The sequence below is a fragment of the Lontra canadensis genome, unplaced genomic scaffold (genome assembly GCF_010015895.1).
Source record: "Lontra canadensis isolate GAN:19392208 unplaced genomic scaffold, GSC_riverotter_1.0 scaffold4, whole genome shotgun sequence".
NCBI lineage: Eukaryota > Metazoa > Chordata > Mammalia > Carnivora > Mustelidae > Lontra > Lontra canadensis.
Window position 1 is genome coordinate 52,843,657 of NW_022630998.1, and position 21,601 is coordinate 52,865,257.

Genomic DNA, 21,601 nt, shown 5'->3' on the forward strand with positions numbered 1-21,601 from the left:
AATCCTCCACCCTAGTTGCTAAACACTGTCACTTTGTATAAAAAAATTATAGAGTAACTCTCACAAACTGGAAGGTGTTTCTTCTTGAGTGGATTGCCATTTTTAAAATTAGCTTTACACCCCAACTCCCATAAATATCCAAAATGTAATATGCTTCTATCAGAAACCTATCTCACAGAAAGGAATAAAAATGGTGAAATCCATTTGGGAGAGTGGTAAATTTAGTGCTCAATTTTTTTTTTTTATATTGTTAAGAGATGACTGATCTTCAGTTAGTACTGTTACTGACCTTGTAAGTTTGTATGTCCACAACAGACATTCCCATGACATTTTCCCACTGATAAATTATGTGCCAATTATTTACCTCAAATTATATTGTAAAAGCCAGTAAAAATGCATCAGGTATTAGTCATTAAGAAGTGATGAACGTTTCCAGTGGGAATGATGATGTATAATGTATTTTTATGAGGAAACAAAAACCAAGACATCTTCTGTTTGAGAATAACATTACACCATTGACCTTGCCTTAAGCTATTATGCCAAACAGAAGCTCATGCGAAAATCACCTTGAGATTTTTAGTTAGTCATAAAATCAATATTATGAAACAGTGAAATTCTATGTTCAAGGTTGGCTGCCCTATATAAGAGAAATTTGAATTAATTGAGGCCTGGCTAAAGCAGAATGGCCTTGATAAAATGGGATCTAAAAAACACATAGCAGAAGGTTGGTTGATTGTAGCAGAAAATGTAAGCTTGAGTAAAGACAGACTTAGGAGTGATGTTGCCATTGGATTCATCATGTGAAGGGCATTAGCATGGAGGAGGAAGGTACTATGTGATCTGTGTAGTTCCAGATGGCAGAACTCATCCCAATATAAGGAAGTACAGGATAAATATTTTTGAATTCTAAAGAAAATTTCAGCTTTGGGAAGGGAGGTGAGATAGGTGAGTCTTACAATTCCTTCTCATTCTAAAAAGTCTTCAGATTTAGTGGTTCTGGATTGCGTTTGATTTTCATTTCAGCTTCTTTACAGGGGCAATTTTGAAAATGATAAGTGATTTCTTTTAACCAAGCCAGTAATGTTAGGGCATCAAAAAGGACAAGTTTTAATTTTTTCTATAGTAAAAAGGCAAGTTTGTTTCCCTCTCCACAATTATTCTCTGTACTGAGATTCAGTTGAATGTCAGAACAGGCTCAGTGAATCAGAAGCCCTGATTATATGGAAATATAGATATACATATAGATATAGATATAGATATGTAGATATAGATATATAGATAGATATCTATCTCCATATAATATACCCCATATTATTAATATACATATTTGAAGACCAGATAAACTTAACTAAAATTTCATTATGGCAAGTTCCAAAACACAGACAAGTTGAAGGAATTATGCAGTGAAAACCCATATAACACTACCAGGACTCTTCAATTAATATTTTGTACACTTGCTCTACGATGTATTGATCAAAATGGGTAAATCTGATATAAGTCTTTTTCATATCCAGATACTCATTAGAGACCTCAATTCAGTGAATTCCCAAAGAGCTGCATTTGCATTTTTACCTAAACAATTGCTTTGTACATACTTAGTGCCATCGGCTGGTCTACCCATGCTTTTCTCCTAGCTCCAGTGTTACCACACTTCAGAATAGCATATGTAAAAAACAAATATCATGTGCAGATACTGCAGCAAGAAGATGAAGTCTCATGAAACCTCTGCTCCAAGGTCTTGGAGACCCTCTCACTCGTTAGTAGAAGCTATTGTTGGTTGCGCTGAGTAAGGCAGTGCTTTCTCTATGTCACTGTTCTCCAAGCCATGCCAAAGGGTGTTTTGGATAATTGCTTTTAGTCCTCTAATTTTCTTAAATGGAACACTTAATTTCTTCTTTAATGATGGGAATCCTCCCACCTTTAGAATTGTCTACTATTGTCATCTTCCTTTACAGTTGGGAGTCATGTCAAAATTTTGTCTTGGAGTAGGCTCACGAAATGAGGGCATGACCATTTACCGGTGAAGGCGAAGGGGTGTCCCACATATCTTGGAGTGGGATTCTACATCAAGGCTACTTTTGTAGTGTTCTTCGTGTTTGGGTGGAAATAACAAGAACATTAGGGTCAGATGACCTAAGGTGTCTGTCACTCCTCATTTTAGTTGTGTAATCTTATGCAAGTTAATCTCCTTGTCTCTTTGTCTCTCCATCTGTCTCTTTTCCTATCTCCCTTTCCTCTTATTTCAAAACTCATGATAATAATATCCTATTGACAGAGTCTAATTTTGCAAAATATTTTGTTGTGGTTTGGAAGGAGAAAATTCATTCCTGAAGTTTAGTCATCTCGGTTTCTGATTGTGAGCTGCCTTCTAGCATCCCATGTCCAGTTACCTGATTCAGACCCAAGAAGCCATCTGTCATGCAGCTAAAGGGACGGAAGCTTTGAGATCCTTATTAGCTCTCTTCTGAGGAATACTTTAGCCACTATGTTTCAATTCTTCCTTCGGGGGAATAGCAGGTTTTGTTCTTTGAACCTCACATGTGTAAAGATTGAGCACAGTACAAGATGGAAGACAGCAGCTACATAGCATTCACTAGAATATTCAGACATAGATGCAAATAGGTTGAACTGAATTCAGCAGAAAAGCAGAATATTTGGTCTGGTTTTTGAAGTATAATTCATATTGCATAGAAGACATAACATCTCTTAAATCAGAGTCAGAGGGAGGCTTGCTATCCAGTTACCAAGTCTCATTAAATAGCTCACAATATTAAGAAAGAGGCAAAAGCTCAGGCACTAGGTAATCACTAACTGAAGGCCCTTTGCTGTTTCTCGGTTGACTTGTTAATTGGTTATTTCACCCAATCTTCGCCCACGTAGAGGCATTAGTTTCAGAACACAGAGTCCTGCAGGGTAGCAGATGCTTGAGATAGAATCTTGGGTAACTTCTCTGCTTTGGGTGTCAATTTCTGCACTCAGCACATAGTGTTCATCAGTTTGGTACAAACTGAAATTCAGATATATTTAATTTTATCATTATTTATTGAGATGATGCATATATCTGATACCCACACTAAAATGTGCCATTAATGTCACCTATTGTTATTATACCTGTGGGAGTATTTGGGATTAGAACCATGACTCTTTCATGTATTTGTTAATTTCACATTATATACAGTTATATACAGATATAACTGGTCACGTTTATGTGTACATATATTATGAGTATATGTGGCCATTTATTTTCTGTGGCCCAATCAGATACAGACGGCCTGTGACATCTTACACCATAACATACTTAAGGCTGCTTTCTAGACCTTTTGTGAAAAGACTCAGAAACCTTGAAATTGTGAGCCCAGGCTATGTGCACCCCCATAATTTCCCACAGGAGAGAAAACAGATTGGCCAAGGACATAAATTCGTTTGTTCACATACCATCTCTGTCACACCAGTATACTGATTCACTGGTCTTTTCAAAATATTTGACTTCCAACGTGTATGCCCTGTATTAAGAATAACAAATATTTAGTAAATACCCAGGACCAGACTCTGTGCCAAGAACTTTATATGAATTATCTCATTCAATTCTTAAAAGAACTTGCTTTATAGATGTTGTCTTCATTATTCCAATGAAAAAACAGAGATTGTTTTGGAATTTTGTGACAGAGCCCATCTTCTAAATTATCTCTCTTAATTGCTATAAAATATCTTCTGCCTGGGTTAAAACTCAAACAATATGACTGACCCTTTCTACTACTGTTACTAGATCGGGTGTCCCCTGCCTTCCTCTCAAATAATAATAAAATCTAAAAAAAAAAAAAATCCCCCCAAAATTGTTCTCTATTGATGGAACGGGCTGCTTCTTTATTGTGAATTTTCCAAAACCAAGAGTACTAGATGAGGTGCTTGAAATTGTTGTGACTTAAAGTGAGATGCAGAGCTCATATGCCATCAGGAGCCAGGAGCTAATGAGAACGAGTCGCGGGGCCCTGTGGGAATAACTCATCCAAAGAAGTCAGAAGTTAATCATTGTTGTTACTAAGGAGCATGGGCACCATGTCAGCTGGTCCTTTCACTTTTCCAGAATTTCTAGAAATCCATTTTTTTTATGTGAACTTCTTTAGTATTCAAATATTGATATCTACGAAAAGAAGTGACTGTAAGAAAATCCTGAAGCCTTGTTTTCCATTTGTTGGAGACCTTTTTCTTTAGCAACAGTGTGCTGAAAAGTATGTGATACTGGCCTTCTCTGAGTGCTGATCTTAGTTTTTCTGCATACTCAATTTGAGACTTCGGAAACAACCTTCTCTAAGATATCATTTTTCACAATGTTTCTGGATTTTTTCTTCTGCTTCCCCCCCTTTTCTCCTTCCTTCCTTCCAAAATACCAGCAGTATCTTTATTTGAATGTTTGTCAACCATTAAATTGACTGATTTTTCATTATACAATTCAATACAAGAGGCAATCTTCAGTTTGTATGCAACGTGACTGAAAAAAAGACTCATTGGAAAATCCTGCTTTTAGTTAAAAAACACTTCTTTCACAAGAAACTCATGTTTTAAAACTATCTTTATACATGAATTGCCCCATTAATATGCCTGGTACAGGTTTAGCGTGAGAGGTTTTTTTTTTTTAATTTAAATTCTAGTTAGTTAACATAAATGGTAAAATTGATTTCAGGTGTAGAATTTAGTGATCCATCACCTACGTATTCTGTTCTTTTCAAGCCAGCGAATTTCTTGTATGTCATCTATCAGCTAAAAATGCCATCCCTACAATGAGGTTTTCTATTAATGCACTGCAGTAATTTCCTATAATTCTTAGGCTATGAATTGCTTTAGCTTGGCTCCCAAGGCTCTTTATGAACTGATGCCTTTCATCATTGATCACACCAACCTTCCATTTCCATTTCTGAGTTTTGATTTTTGAATTGTGTGTTATTTTTTAAATTATTATTATTTTTTATTTTTATTTTTCAGATTGCTTTTTTGTTTGTTTGTTTGTTTGTTTTTCTCTTTGCTTGGAATACTCTTCCTCCAAATTTGCATGGGACTGAATCCTTTTTAAGCTGTCAGGATTCAGTTCAGAGTTACCATTTTCAAATAATTCCTCTCTCTAAACTGTACCCGCCCTTCTCCATCTCAGGTCTCAATTTGATTCCTTTATCAATTTATTGATAACTAAAAAATTACTGTTATCCCTTTTTTTCTTTTTAGAGAGAGGAAGAGAACGTGCAAGTGGGGGAGGTGGAGGGAGGGGTGGGGGGAGGGGCAGAGGGAGAGGAGAGAGAGAATCCTAACTAAGCTGGCTCCATGCCCAGGGCAGAGCCTGCCTCAGGACTCAGTCTCACCAACTGGAGATCACGACCTGAGCTGAAATCAAGAGTCAGATGCTCAATTGACTGAGCCACTCAGGCACCCCCGGAAAATATATCTTTAAAATATTTTTTGTGCACTCACTTAAATCTTAAAGCACGACACTTTAAAATAGAGAACTTCACCCTATTCTTGGGATGGTAGCTGGTATCTCATAAGTATTGAAAAATTATTTGGGTAATTAACAAAAGGAGTAATTCATTCACTGCGATTTTCTAAAAAAACAGAAGCATATCAAACTACATTTTAATTAGTTGGGATACATTTGTCTCTCCAAGTAGTCTATAAACAGTCTGAAGATGCCAAGCTTGTCTGTCCATCTTTAGGTCTCTAAGCACCTACAACATGCCAATAAACGTATACTTTCAAGGTTTTTCACATTCTACCACTCATAGAAGCTGACGCTATTTTAGACAATGCTGGAGTAAGCTGATGAAGCTGGTAAAACTGATACAACCCAAGACAACTGTCCTCGGGCTTCACCTATTCCTGAACCTATTTAGCTGCTTCCATGACCGAAGGGACCCACAGTCTGTCCAATGTGGTACTTATTTCTTGTCTCCTCATACAAGCTGAGAAGCTCTAAAAGCCACTCAGTGTGCCTCTTAGGGCAAAATACTTCCCCAACTATACGATATACTACAGAATGTTAATTTGGGTCAGATAATATATATTTTCTCAGACCAAGCTTTGTTACCTTGAGCTCATCTGCATAAGTCTGAAGAGCAGAGATTCAAAGTGCTGGTGGGTGAATTCTGGGTTTGAAAAGTGTAGTAATACTCTATGCCTGGTGTTTGTTTTCAAATGGTAGCATTTCAGACTCAGGTGGCCTAACTAAATCAAACAGGTGGCTCCACTGTGACCTAAAAAGAACACCAATGGTGAAAGTGTGCCAAGTAACTTTACTCAAACTGTTGTCCTTTATGCATGATAACAGGTGGGAAATACCCCATAAAAGGTAGTGAGTAACAGGGACCAAATCTTCTGATGCCAAGGACAAATGGAACACTATTCTTAGCTTGCAGGGTCAGAGGAATCAGCATTTCCCATTGTGTTTGAAACCAAGTTTTCAATTTTTTTTTTTTTTTCCTGAAAGAAAAGCGATGGTGCTCAGAATGAAATGTAGTGGAAATGGGAAAGGATACTTACACTTTCTAGGTCTCCTTGGGGATAATTAGTTTGTCTAATTCTAATTAAGAGCTGTCTGTACAATACCTAGAACAAGAAAGGCTTAACCAGTACCTTCCTAGGCCCATTCCCCACTGGCCCAAACTAAGTGTGCATTTCTAGAAGCCACTTCTATGTGCTTACGTAGCTGCCTTGCAGAATTCACAGCCATTGAGGTTAAGTTTGCCCATCAGAACCACACACCGGTTTTTGGATCTTGAGACAGGGTTTTCTCCCTGTAACTGGTTTCTCATATTTGCTGCAAAAAGCCTGGAATTTAAATGAAATGCTTTTTTTACTTCATTGTATTTGAGTATGCCACTGACATCATTAGTTCGCTCACGGAACGAAAAGATAGGCTAAATTTATGCTAAGACATTCTTTGAAAAAGCACATATTTTATTATTCCAATAAAGATATATGCTGAAAATAAAAAGTAATAAAAGTTACATGCTGTCCGAGCACCCAGAGATGTCCTTTGCAAGCATTTGTTGTTCTTTTTTTTTTTTTTTTTTAAAGATTTAATTCATTTACATGACAGGCAGAGATCACAAGCAGGCAGAGAGGCAGGCAGAGAGAGAGGTGGAACAAGGCTCCCTGCTGAACAGAGAGCCCAACTTGGGGCTTGATTCCAGGACTCTGGGATCATGACCTGAGCTGAAGGCAGAGGCTTCAGGTACCACCCAGGTGCCCCAAGCATTTGTTGTTCTTGCCATTTCTTCTGTATGCATTGCATTTCCAGTTTTATATTAAAAATAGAATCACAGAGGTGCCTGGGTGGCTCAGTGGGTTAAGCCTCTGCCTTCAGCTCAGGTCATGATCCCAGGGTCCTGGGATCGGGCCCTGCATCGGGCTCTCTGCTCAGCAGGGAGACTGCTTCCCCCCCCCCTCTCTCTCTCTGCCTGCCTCTTTGCCTACTTGTGATCTGTCTGTCAAATAAAGAAATATAATCTTTAAAAAAAAAATAGAATCACACTGTAAATATGCCCCATTCATTCTTTATCACTTTACCTTTTCTGTACCATTATGCACATCCCGGAAAGCATAATTTTTGTGGTGTAATACTCCAATCTAAAGATGTGAAATGATTTATTTTACTAATTCCCCATTGTTGTATATATATATTTTAAATAATCAAATTCTCCTTTTATTTTCCTTCTTATTTATCATGATTTTGTTTTAAAAGATTTCTCTTTTTGCTATTTAGCTTCCCTTTTAATTACCTTTTGCATGATTCCATAAGGAAATCAATTTAATTTCTTTACTGTGTACTCAATAAACATTGATTGAGTGCCAACCTTGTGCCAGTGAGTTGAATTTCCAAGGTCGTCTAAATTTCTAGTGAAAATTTTACAATCAAATTTTTCCTCAAGAAAGTAACTGTTGCTTAAAAAGAGTTGAGATTAGGAAATAAGACAAGTACATGTGATTTTAGATTACATCCCATACTTAGAACGATGGTATTTTGGGGACAACTGGTGAAATTTGGATAAGAGGATAGATTAGTTAACAGTTACATGTCAATGTTAAGATCCTGATTTTGATGACTGTGCTAAAGTTATGTAAAATGGTAAGATGGTATTTCTTCAAACTATTTTTACTGTTTTTTCTTTAAATCAAATTATTTCAAAATGAAAAGGTCAAAAAAACTTTAAAAAATAAGTACAAAGAAGTCCATTTAGACCACTCCATCAGCATATTTTAAACCAAGTTTTTAGGTTAGATATGTAGACGAAAAAAGGCACATCTCAAAATTTTGGTAATAGGCTAATTTTTGGAAAGTAGAAATTTCACATGGGATAGTCTTACATTTTGCATTACATTCACATTACATCACATTTCACATTGGATAGTCTTACATATTCTCTATTATTTGCTGAATCTTTCATTCATTTTTAAGCTAGGATTCACAAAGGAGAGAAAACATTTCTCTGACCTTAAAGAGCTCATGCCCTAGTAGAGAAGACTATTTGTGAAGGGTAATAAAATAAGATAAATGTGGAACTGAGTACATTAATAAAACCCAACAGAAATACAGGTGAGAAAGCAATGAATCATTGGTGGGAACAATAGTAGAAATGACTTTGCTGGTGGAAGATTTCTACATATGCAGGGCACGTGAGAGGGGGTGTAAGAGTCCTTTGGATGAGAGAACGGGCACACTTTAATGATGGCGCAGACAGTAGCAGGCAGTTGTCTTTCGGATAAAGAGTAGCATCGGCAAAGGCATCTGAGAGGTCTTGGCCAGGGAGAGACTGTGGGCCATCTGGTATGCCAGTGCCCTGGTTGCAGGGGGGTAAAGAATGAATGAGGGGAAACAGGGACACTGCCCACAGATTGGAAATGGACTCAAATGCAAAGCTAAAGAATTTAGATATTACCTTCCGAGCAGGTGAAAAGTATGATTTTAAAATAGAGGATCAAGTGACAGAAGTTAAACATTAGAATATTCTTTGGTATCAGTGTGCAGGATATTTGTTGAGTGGATTAAAGTTTCAAAAGCACTGAAGTTGTTTTTCCTTATATCACTTTATAATCATTTTATGAAAAATATTTAATATTCAATTAGAAAAGCAAAATTATAAATGTAACTTAGTTATTAAAATGTAATTATAAAACATCATTTAATAATAACTAATTTGTATTTAGCATTTATTATGTGCTGAACACTCTCATGGGCTGTATACACACTAACTCATAATACTGAAGTAAATGTAATTATTAGCTGAATTTGATTGATAAAGAAACTGAGGCACAGAACACTGACGTAAGTTACCTCAAATCAAACATTTAGGGAGTAATAGGGCTGGAATAGGAGCCTACATATTCTCTTTCTCAAAGGTCATACTTCAGTAAATAAGCTAAACTGCTCCACTGTATTTTTTTTGTATTTGAAGGTATATATCTATATTTTAATGTAGGTCTTATTATTGTTGTTACTATTATTTTTATTGTAGACCTTCTCAAGAATGTTGATCCTGTAATTATTATTTGTTAACACAAACTGCCAGTGGATTCAGTATTTATGAGTCTGACATAGACTCACTGTGTATACTCAAGTATGCTTACTGAAATTTAGAGCTGTGGTTCTCCAATTTTAATGTGCCAAAATGGCAGAGGACTTCTTAAAACGATGATTCCTTGGCCTCAAAATGCCTAGATGTCCTAATTCAGTTGATAGTGTAATATGGATGTGTAAGAAGCAGGAATATGAATTTTTATGTAGCATTTGTAGGGATGTTATGAACGAGGTACACAGATCCAGAGTTACTGGATGTCCTAAGTTGCCTGGGATGCTCTCCGTTTTTTAATTATCTTTTTGCTAGAACTATTATACACAGTACTTCCACTTCCAAAATTATCCTGATTTGGAAAATAAATGATATTCACCCCACAGTTTAATAAACACTGCCTATAAATGCCTTCTATGGAAATGTGACATCTGACTAATTTAAGGAGGATGGGAGGTGAGTTTCAAGTCCTTTGGTGGATCTGCACCAGTGATGATCCTTTGTCTATGTCAGTGTGTCAGGCCACCATTCCGTCTTCTCACCAAGCTAGCCAAATGAACTCTGAAGATCTTAACAGAACAGCCATGTACCCTTCAGCTCTAGATCTGCTATTTATGTAAGGCAACTTCTTATGATTGAAGAGGACCCATGGGAGAGTACATACCTGAGAACCTCCTTGGCTTACAGCCTCTGCAATAAGAGACCACACACTGATAAATCACAACAGCTCAGAAGAATCCCAGAATTTAACAGCTAAAATTATCCTTGGTGATTGTCCCTTACAACTGTCTTATTTTATGGAGGAAAAACTGAGGCCCAGAGAAGGGAAGACGATTTCTCAGGACACACAACCTGTTAGCCACACAATGGAACTAGAGGCCAGATTACAAATGTCCAGTACAAAGCTCTTTTCCCTTCATTTGCTATTTATGGTTTATGTGGCTTTTATCCAAACATGTGGCTCACTTCCTTAAGATTTATCTTAAAACTGAGCTATTCTGGGGTGCTTGGGTGGCTCAGTGTGTTAAAGCCTCTGCCTTTGGCTCAGGTCATGATCCAAGGTCCTGGGATCGAGCCCCGTGTCAGGCTCTCTGCTCAGTGGGGAGCCTGCTTCCCGCCCCCCCACCCCCCCGCCTATTGTGACCTCTCTCTCTCTGTGAAATAAATAAAAAATCTTAAAAAACAACAGCAACAGCAAAACTGAGCTATTCCTGAAGGGAGGAAGGCACAGTCTAGATCTATTCTTTATCAAAGAGGCATATATTTAACCAGAAAAGAAGTTGAGAATTCCAAAATTCTGAAGTCATTTGATTAAGGGATAACCAAGATAACTGGCAAACAAGTGGTAACATAATAATAGAATATAAAAGAATTTCAAGAACACTTAAAAAAGTCACATGATTCACCAGCATTCCCATTAACACTAACAATATCTACCATGTACTTGGGAGATTTCTATGTTTTAAGCACTATATTCAATCTTATATACATTAAGTCATTCCAATAATCCCAGAGAGAAGGAAGTTGAGTTCTGGTGCAAATAACTTGTCTAAGGACATATACTTTGTAAATGGCTGAGCCAACATTCAAACCCAGGTCTTCCAGACTTTAGAGCTAAGGTAGTGAAGCATAATCTTTTATTGAAAGAAGTCTTAGAGCAGGTGAAGTTCACACTCTATATTTTAATGTGATGAGATAGAAGCCAGAGAAAAGGAGTAAGTTGCTCCTTATTAAAAAAAAAAAAGATAGGAACATAATGAGGATTAGAAGTGAAATCTTAGCATCCCAGTTGTGGGCACTTTCTACTTCTCTCTCCAGGAGTCTCTCTTTCTAATTATCTCTTTACTTTGCTTGGGTGAGTGAGAACAACTCAGCTTTCTGTAAAACGAAAGCTTCTCCGGAAAATTCTGGCAGTTGAACTCCTTAGATAAGAATTTTTTTTTAAAGATTTTATTTATTTATTTGACAGACAGAGATCACAAGTAGGCAGAGAAGCAGGCAGAGAGAGAGGAGGAAGCAGGCTCCTTGCCGAGCAGAGAGCCTGATGCGGGGCTCGATCCCAGGACTCTGGGATCATGACCTGAGCTGAAGGCAGAGGTTTTAACCTACTGAGCCACTCAGGCGCCCCTAGATAAGAATTTCTTAAAGGTGATTCTAAATGAAAATTTCTGATTTCACTATAAATTGTTTCCTTGAGGAGTGAAGCTTCTGCTGTTAATTGTAGTCTGCTGAGGGAACACAATTAATTGGCCTGGAACTCCTAGATTACCCACTTGGGGCCCACGTGACCCAGGACAGACCATCTCATCCTACGAGATGTAACACTGTTTTTACAATAGGATAAAACCATCTCTTGTGTAGCATTGTACTAATAATTAAAGTAGTCAATTTGTAAATAAAAGTTCCTTCTCAATTAAAAATGTGATGGGCAGCTACCATCATTAACCATCCTAATTATCTTCATTATCAATGTCATCATTAACAACATCACATCACATCAAGACTGCTGACACTAAATGATCTGGTCCAGATGTCTTTTCTCATATATATAGTACTCACCTGTGAAGATGAACAGATAGGCCATGCTGACCAAAAGCAGAAAGCTGCCTGATGGCTCCATGGTTGGTGAGGTCTGCAAGGTCTGTAGGGAAAGTGTTAATATATTGAGTCCACCACCGTAGATGTTCTATGGGCTGTATTTTAAAGTGGATTTGTATGTATGCATTGAAGTATATACATTTTCAACCAGCCAGATTCTTCACCCTGATTGTGTAATCTATTTTCCCAGCGATTAAAGACACCAGAAACCAGGGGCGCCTGGGTGGCTCAGTGGGTTAAAGCCTCTGCCTTTGGCCCAGGTCATGATCTCAGGGTCCTGGGATCGAGCCCCGCATGGGGCTCTCTGCTCAGCAGGGAGCCTGCTTCCTCCTCTCTCTCTGCCTGCCCCTCTGCCAACTTGTGATCTCTGTCTGTCAAATAAATAAATAAAATCTTAAAAAAAAAAAAAAGACACCAGAAACCAAAGAAGATTATTTCATGCCTTTTGCAAACAATCAGGGACAATGGACAAAAGTGATGTTTGGACAGAATGAAATGAATTCCATGTAACACACACAGTTGGCTCCCATCAGCAGCACATGGTGATAATTGCAATCAAGTCATTTTGTTCTAATTTGCTTATTTTGATCTATCTGCCCCCAGCAGAACTTTGGGCCAGAAAGCTTCCATCTGGCGGTAAACTGTAGGATGGTCTGTATAAGATATGTACAACATTAATAATGTTTTGTATCATGGGTACTAGGACAGTGAAAATGCTGATGGGAGGGATTTTGAGGTGGAGGAATTCACTAGGCCGACTAAGGACATAACCCTAATAGTCATTATCTTAAAGATCCAGACATGCAAGGTGAATGTGAATTGGAGACTTTGTCTTTCAACCCCTTGCTTTTAGGCAGCACGTGTGTGTTGGTTCCTGTTCAATATTTTTATTCTAGCAAGTTTTTCACAGGTGGATTTTAGTCATTGTTCATAAATGTCATCCACACTTACCTTCTTTCTCCTTCTCAAATACACAACGTGTTCTTCTCCTTAGGGCTCTTGTACTCACTCTTTCCTCTGCTAGGAAAAATCTTGGTTGAAGGATTTGAATAGTTCGTTTTTCTAGAAATATCAGTTTACATATTACTTGCTCATCAGTGAAGATTTCCCTGACAATTCAAAGTACACCCACCCCTCATCAAATTAATTGTGCTTACTACTTTCTTAGTTCTTTTTAATATCTACAATTATCTTCCTCATTTGAGTATTTACTTGTATATTTTCCCACCAAGGAAATACATATCTACACACAGTCATACGCACAAATGTACACACCTACATGTTAGGATATGAGCTCAGGGATCTTTTCCACTACTGTGTCTCCAAGTCTCCACGCATAAAATAAGGTCTTACCCATAGAAGCCTGTAGAATGATACTAGTTTTACAAATGCTAACTAATAAAAATTCCTTCCTTCCTTCAAAAATAATTGAGCACCCATTATTCCAAGTATTACCAGATGCTGAAAATGTAGTGAAAACAAAGATAGATTCATAGAGCTTACCTTCATTTTTTTCTCAGACACTTGTTGGGTGGAACCTACTGATTCCAGGAAATTTATTAGATTCTACAAATTTAAAGATGAGTAAGAGGGCCACCTGGGTGGCTCAGTTGGTTGGGCGACTGCCTTCAGCTCAGGTCATGAGCCCGGAGTCCTGGGATCGAGTCTCACACTGGGCTCCCAGCTCCACGGGGAGTCTGCTTCTCCTTCTGACCTTCTCCCCTCTCATTCTCTCTCTCTCTCTCAAATAAATAAATAAAATCTTTAAAAAAAAAAGTGAAGATGAGTAAGAGAGGTTCACAGGTAGGAGGAGAAGAAAGCAATTTGGCTAATGTTATATACAAATAAGTAGGGGACCCCTGAGGACAGCACATTTGGGGGGCAGTGAGGGGTGGTGGGGGAAAGGCTGAGAAGGGTGGTCAGGACCAGCCATCACAGAGGATTTGACCTTCAGACGTAAGAAAGTTAGAGGCACATAAAGTGATAACCAGCATTCTAAGAATAAAGATTAATGCAATACAAAATAAAAAATTAATATAAAAAAGAACTAAGGTATATTTTGAGAAATAGTCAGACTCAAATGCAGAGACAGGCCTTAAGCTGAAAGGTTTATAGGTGATGCTGAGTTTTGTCATAACTCTTGTGCTTGAGGTTCGTTAAGATCCCTGGATCTATGGGTTTATAGTTTTCATCAAATTTAGAAATTTTGTTAACTATTATTTTTTAAAATATTTTTTCATTCCCTCATCATCCTTCTCCCACACTGCATGAAGTTGTCCTACAACTTATAGGTATTCTTTTCAGTAAAAAATTTTTCCTTTGCTTTATTTTTGCTCATTTCTAATGCTTATCTTCAAGTTTGCTAGTCTTTTCTTCTGTACTAGTTAATCTGCTATTAATACCATAAGGTTTATTTTCCTCAGACATTTTGATATTTTCATCTTTATAATACATTTTGGTTCTTCTTTTTTCTATCATTCTGTCTTTTATCTTCCATTTACCTTACTAAACATGCTCTTCTACTTTCTTGAAGAGATAACTGATTTGATAGCCTCATCTGTCAATTATATCATTTATGTTATTGCTGGATCTGTTTATATGATTGATATTTTTCCAGATTCAAGGTCATGTTTCCTTGCTTCTGCCTTCTATTTTCAGTTTTTTTGCATTCTGTTTTCATTCTCACTTGGTCCTTCTTTTTTTTTTTTAAGATTTTATTTATTTGACAGACAGAGATCACAAGCAGGCAAGAGAGGCAGGCAGAGAGAGAGAGAGAGAGGAGGAAGCAAGCTCCCTGCCAAGCAGAGAGCCCGACACGGGACTCGATCCCAGAATGCTGGGATTATGACCTGAGCTGAAGGCAGAGGCTTTAACCCACTGAGGCACCCAGGTGCCCCGATCCTTCTTTAGATATTATTTATCCTAGAGAATCATTAACTCCTTGTCCCTTGCAAGGAATGACATATGCTATGTAAAATGGCTAGGGGTACAGGTCCTGGACAAGAATAGAAGCAGGAAAAGACGCAAAAAGCAGATTTTTTAATGGAGAGCTTCACTTTCCTTGTCTCAAGACTTCATTAAAATCCAAAATTTCTTTGCTGAAAGCCACTAACTGAGGGAAAATGTCTGCCATATTTAAAATATACCAAAAAAATCTCTTAAAACTCAACAGTTCCCTTGAAATGAGCCAGGTAAAGTGTATTAGCAAGAGCAAATCTCTTCCTGGATTCTAGGATTTGGGAAACGGAAAGTTGGTGTCCTTAGGGAGGCGGGCATGAAGTCTTAATGTGGTGATGTGTTCTTGAGGTCATGCCAATTTCACGTACATAAAAGAGTATGAAGGTTCTCAGTAAGTCTCAGAAATTAACCTATAATTAGTTATGACACCTGTAGGAGTGGCTCAGTGCCTCCTGAAATACTCAGTATGAAAATATTTAATGGTGTCTGCTTAAAACTATAAAACTCTTTTCAAAGTATTGTACATCTAACAAAATTATGACCACAAAATGGGTTAGATTTTATTAAGTGAACAGTTTTCTGTGTAATGAGAACTCAAGGACTATATTTATGATGTCAAACTATTTGTCTAAAAAATAGAATAATTCAGTAACTGCCATTGTCTTTCTAACCTGAGAATTGTGTGGTCTCCTTTCCCTTTTCTCAGCTGATGGTTTTTCCTACTTTCTCAATACTGTGTTATTAACTATAGTCACCAGGCTGTCAGTGGATCACCAGAACTTATTCATCTTATGTATGCCCTTTGACCAACATCCTCCTATTCTCCCTTACCTTTCCCACCCCTGGCAACCACCATTCTTCTTTCTGGTTCTGTGACTTGGACTTTTTTTGATTCCACATATATATGACATTAAGCAGCATTCGTGTTTCTGTGTCTGGCTGTTACATTTAGCATAATGTCCTCTAGGTTCATCCTTGCTATTGCAAAAAGCAGGATTTCCTCTGTTTTAGTTAGTTAGTTAGTTTGTTTGTTTTTTTGGCTGAGTAACATTCAATTGTATGTACTGTTAAAGTAATTAAGGTAGGAGGACACTGCACCGAAGTGGCTCTAATGCCTTGGCAGACTATGTAGTAAGCAAAACCAAACTAAACCAAAGTCAACAGGCTCGAATCAGAGGAAATGGAATGTAGGCAAAACCAATTGCAAATAGCCAACTAAGTTCTCCCAAATAAGCCAACTGCTACAGGTAGGGTCAACCAAGCAATTGCTTTGCTTTGCTTCCACATCTGTGTTAAAGCCTTTCCTCTAGCTTCTGTCTGTGCTCCTAACCATTTTAACTTTGGTGTTGCCTGATTTGAATCAACGTTTACCCAAATAAATGTGTAAATTTTAGTGATCCTCAGTTTATCCTTTAACAACATACACAAAATTTTCTTTATTCCTCTGTCAATAGCCACTTAGGTTGTTTCCATTAGGGCTATTGTGAGTAAGGCTGCAGTGAACATGGGAGCACAGAAATCTCTTTGACATCAGGATCTTTTTACTTTTAGAGACGTACCTAGCAGTGGCATTGCTGAGGCACATGGTAGTTTTATTTTTAATTTTTCTGAGAAATTTTTAAACTGTTTTCCATAATGGCTGTACTGATTTACAATCCCACCAACAAGTTATAAAATATTTTTTTCTCCATAACCTCACCAAAACTTGTTACCTTTTGAATTTTTGATAATAGCCATCCTAACAGGTGTAAGCTGATACCTCATTGTGGTTTTGATTTGCATTTTCCTAATGGTCAATGATGTCGAGTTTCTTTCTATGTACCTATGGGCCATTTATACATCTTCTTTGGAAAAATATCTATTCGGTTCCTCTACCCATTCTTTAGCCAATTTTTAAAAATTTTGGGTTGTATGAGTTCCTTATGTATTTTGGATATTAACCCCTTATCAGATACATGGTTTGCAAATATTTTCTCCCATTCTGTATTCTCCCATATCTATTTCTCCCATTGCCTTTTCATTTGGTTGACCGTTTCTTTTGTTGTGCAGAAGCCTTTTTAGTGTGATGTAGTCACACTTGTTTAGTTATGCACCTATTGCTTGTGTTTTGATGCCATATCCAGAAAGTCACTGTCAAAACCAAAGTAACGAGATTTTCCTTTTGTTTTCTTCTAGCAGTTTTACAAGTTCAGGTCTTATGTTTAAGTCCTTAATCCATTTCAAGAGGGTTTTTGTATATGGTTTAAGATAAACTTCATTCTCTTGCATAGGAATATCCAGTTTTCCCAATACCATTTATTGACAAGACTATCTTTCCTACTTTGTATTCTTGGCAGCTTCCTTGAAGATTAGTTAACCATTTATGTGTGAATTTATTTCTGGGTTCTCTATTCTGTTCCATTGTTTTATGTGTCCATTTTTAAGCTACTACCATGCTGCTTTGATTCCTTTAGCTGTATAAAATGATCTGAAATCAGTGTGAGTGATGTCTCCAGCTCTGCTCTTCTTTCTCAAGACTTTCTCAGTAGTTTATCTATTTAAGGTCTTTTGTGGTTCCAAATGAATTTTAGGATTATTTTTTTCTACTTCTGTGAAAAATACCATCGGAATTTTGATAGAAATTGCATTGAATCTGCACAACAATTTAGGTTCTATGGACATTTTAACCATTTTAATTCTTCCCAGCTTATGAACAGAGGATATCTTCCCGTTTATTTTTACCTTCTACACTTTTTTGTTTTTCGTGAAGACTTCACTAAGAGCCAAAGAAGGTCATTATATAATGATAAAATGTTATTTCATCGTGAGGATAAAACAAGGGTGAATATATATGCACCCAAGACTGGAGCATCTAAATATATAAAGCAAAGACTCCTAGAACTGTTGGGAGAAACAGACAATGACACTGTAATATCCCCCTTTTCAACAGAGGATAAGTCATCTAGACATAACATTAAAAAGGAGATGTTGAATTCGAACTCCTTTTAGGCCTGATGGATGAAGTGGAACAGAACAGGGCATCCAACAGCAACAGAACACACATTCTTCTTGAGTGCAAACAGAACATTCTCTAGGGCAGATCATTTGTTAGGCCCTATGAGTCTTACCAAATTTAAGGAAGCTGAAGTCATATCAATACCTTTTTTGATCACAAACTTATGAAAACGGAAATCAATCAGAGAGGACAATGGGAAGACTCACAAATAGGTGGAAATTAAACAACACGTTTCCACAAACAACAACCACCACCCAGCAGACAAAGGAGAAATCCACAGGGAAATTAAAAAAAAAAACAAAAAAAACCCAAAACAGAAACAAAAACCAAAACCACTTGAGACAAATGAAACTGGAAATACAGTATACTAAAACTTATGGAATTGTGCTTTATGATGTGTATTCTTTCAGTGTACATGTCTCATCAAATCTAAAGGAAGTGAGCTAAATGGGGGCCATGCAAGGATTCCCTTCCCTTATTAGGTTAGGTCTGAATCTTCTCACACAAAAGCAGAAGACATGTGTTCTGCTTATTTTGCCTTAGGTCAAACTACAGAAATGAAATGCACTCGAATTCTGTAAAGTTACAGATACCAGCTCGGAGGAAGAAAAGAAGAAAGTCAGAGAAAGACCAAGAACATTTCAGAGAATGCCTGGTTCAGAGTTAGTAACCCTTTTGAACCAGGATTTCTCAGGCTACAACTCTAGCCCCATCATGAAATTAACATCAGTGTTCACATGTTAGGAATTATGGTAGATACTGTCACCCTCTTTGCATGTTCTTTTAAGCCTTTGTTAAGTTTATGAATACTTGTAATTCTGGTGTCTCCAAACATATAGGACTAATCCCTCCAATTCAACACTTATATCCAAGTCACTTAAATTACCTAGATTATATGAAAAGTAGTTTAGGAATATGGGATGGAAGTGACCATCCCGAGTAGAGACTCCGCAGCTCTCTGGCTACAAGATTGTGGATGAATCTTTTATATCCCTCCACCTCAGCCTCCTCTTTCAGACGATGGAGCTGCAACTTCACGACCATAGCTAAATGTAAATGTGATCATGTTTGGGTGCTGATCAATGGGAGCATGGGCAATCAGTGATAGACTGCCTCACCTAATTTGTTGTGGGGAGTTATTTTAGTCTTTTATCTTAGTTACTATTTTCTCTGGCCTTTCCCCCCCGCTGTTGCTTCACTCTCAATTTTAGAGGATGTGTGTGGGGGTGCATATGTTTATGTTTACTACTTCAAGAAAACTTTACATAGGCACAGACAAACTTCCGGACAAGGCCCCCTCACTCAGCCTACTCACTGATACAGAACATCATTTCTGCAGTGAATTTGCCTTCCAAAAACCAGGAAGAGGCAAACAGATCAGAGAAATGTGACTTGGCAATGCTTGGCAGGGAAAGAAAAACGCCTGAGGATACTCGGTGCTTATGAATTTGGTATGGTCCGGTTTTGACAATGTTCCCATGGTCGTTTGAAGGTTTAATGACAGATAGGAGTGTTCAGATCAAATGAATTATTTTCTTATGCTTTCAAGAGAATAGTACAAGCCATACTCAAAACAGTGTGTTCTGTCCTGGCTCTCACCATAATGAGAAACAGAAACAGAATTATGAATATTTGCTTCTGTTGGAAGAAACTCTGTGTTTTTAAAAATCATTAAAGAAACATTTTTACTGAAAAAATTTTAAACATACAGCAATACTAAAATAATTTTAGAGTGAACCCCTTGAAACCTATGTGCTAGATTGTACCATTGCTCTTTTACTATGCTAGTTCTGTCATGTATCTGTCCATTAATCCATCCTTGATGCAATTCAAAGTAAATTGCAGACATCAGTATCAGTGTCTGAAAAACTTCACTATGCATATTGGAATTAAGACCACACAACATGTAAAGAAAAGACTACACGACATGTTTACATTCTTTTCCTTGGATGTCAAATTTGCAAACTATGATATGAAATCTTAAGTGTGTATTCACCAAGGCTTGACAAATGCATACATCTCTGAACCCAAACTCCTATATTCTGGTCATTGATTATTTTATATGTGACTTGCCTCTTCTTTCTAAGAAATACACGATTCTGGCCTTCTGTGGTTTACTTTTTAGGTGCTTCCCTTCCACCCCCAAAGAATAGTTCAGAACTATTCAAGAGATAATAATTGAATTATTTACCCAGTTATGGTACCTGAAATAAACCTTGAAATAAATGGTAGTCTTAAGAGGTAAAGTAGGCAAGAGATTTGTATGAGGAAGGAAGGGTGGCTGAGGTGGCCCAAGGTGGTGCAAGAGGCCTTCCAGGCAGGGCCGGGAACAGTGGTGGAAACAGACATTTTGTTGGGACAGCCAACAGGAACCAGGTCCGGCTGGAGGGGACAGTTCCAATAGGAGAAAGGACGGGTGGGCCACGTCAGGAGACAATATGTTCAAAGACTCACAATGAATCAGTTTCCAAAGTACACGTAGTGCCTACATGTCTACATAAGAAGTAACTAAATTATACCAGGGAGTAGAAACTGAAGAGGAGAAAAGAGCATAATTTTGCTTATGAACAGGGCACTTAGTATACAGATAAAACAGGACAGAGAAAAACCCCACATGACGAGAATTTTCAAAAATGTTGAAAGAACGGAAGGTAGACATTTTAAAAAAAACTATTTAAATACTGAGAAAAAGAACAAAAGTATCCTGGATGGTGAGGATTGTATTATGCTGAAACGGATGATGGAACATAGTGGGGTAAGCTACTGATTTTTGAGCTCTCCTTACTCATCAGAGATTGTTTAACTGCTTACATATATCATTTTCTTAATCTTCATGACAAATTTAGGAGGTAGATACTAGTATCCCCATTTTACAGATGAGTACATTGTAAAGGAAAGAAGTCAAATGACTTGTTCAAAGACACACAGCTCATGTGAGAGCCTGCGACTCGCATTCTGGTCCGTGTGACTCAACGATCCACCCTCGTCTAGTTTCCTTACCTGAACTATGTATCTTGTGGGCATTTTTCTCCAGCAAGGGGAATAGTCTTTACACATGGAAGAGCACAAATCCCACACTTCAAAGAGTAGAAGATGTATATTTTGCCTAGTGTAACCTAATCTCCCCGGCTCTTGAGCTAAAGTTCAGATGCATCTCCAGTTTGGTTAGGTCCCATTCCATTGTATACACAAAGGGTAACACCTATGTACAAAACTCTACCATTCCAAAGAGATGAGAAAACTGTGGTCTAGGGAGGACGAGTGTTTTATTTTTATATAAAGCACTTTTCCTGAATTTAGGAAGAGGTTGTATCATGGGATCTACCACCTAAATAATAGGTATTGTAAAATAATTATAAACATAATGTATTGTCACATTGTTAAAAATCTCTCATCATCTATATGGCAACTCCAAAAACAGGAAAGGGGAAGGGATTTTCCCAAGATCCCATAGCGACTGCTTGGTTGATTTAGATCCAAAAAACAAGTCTTTTTA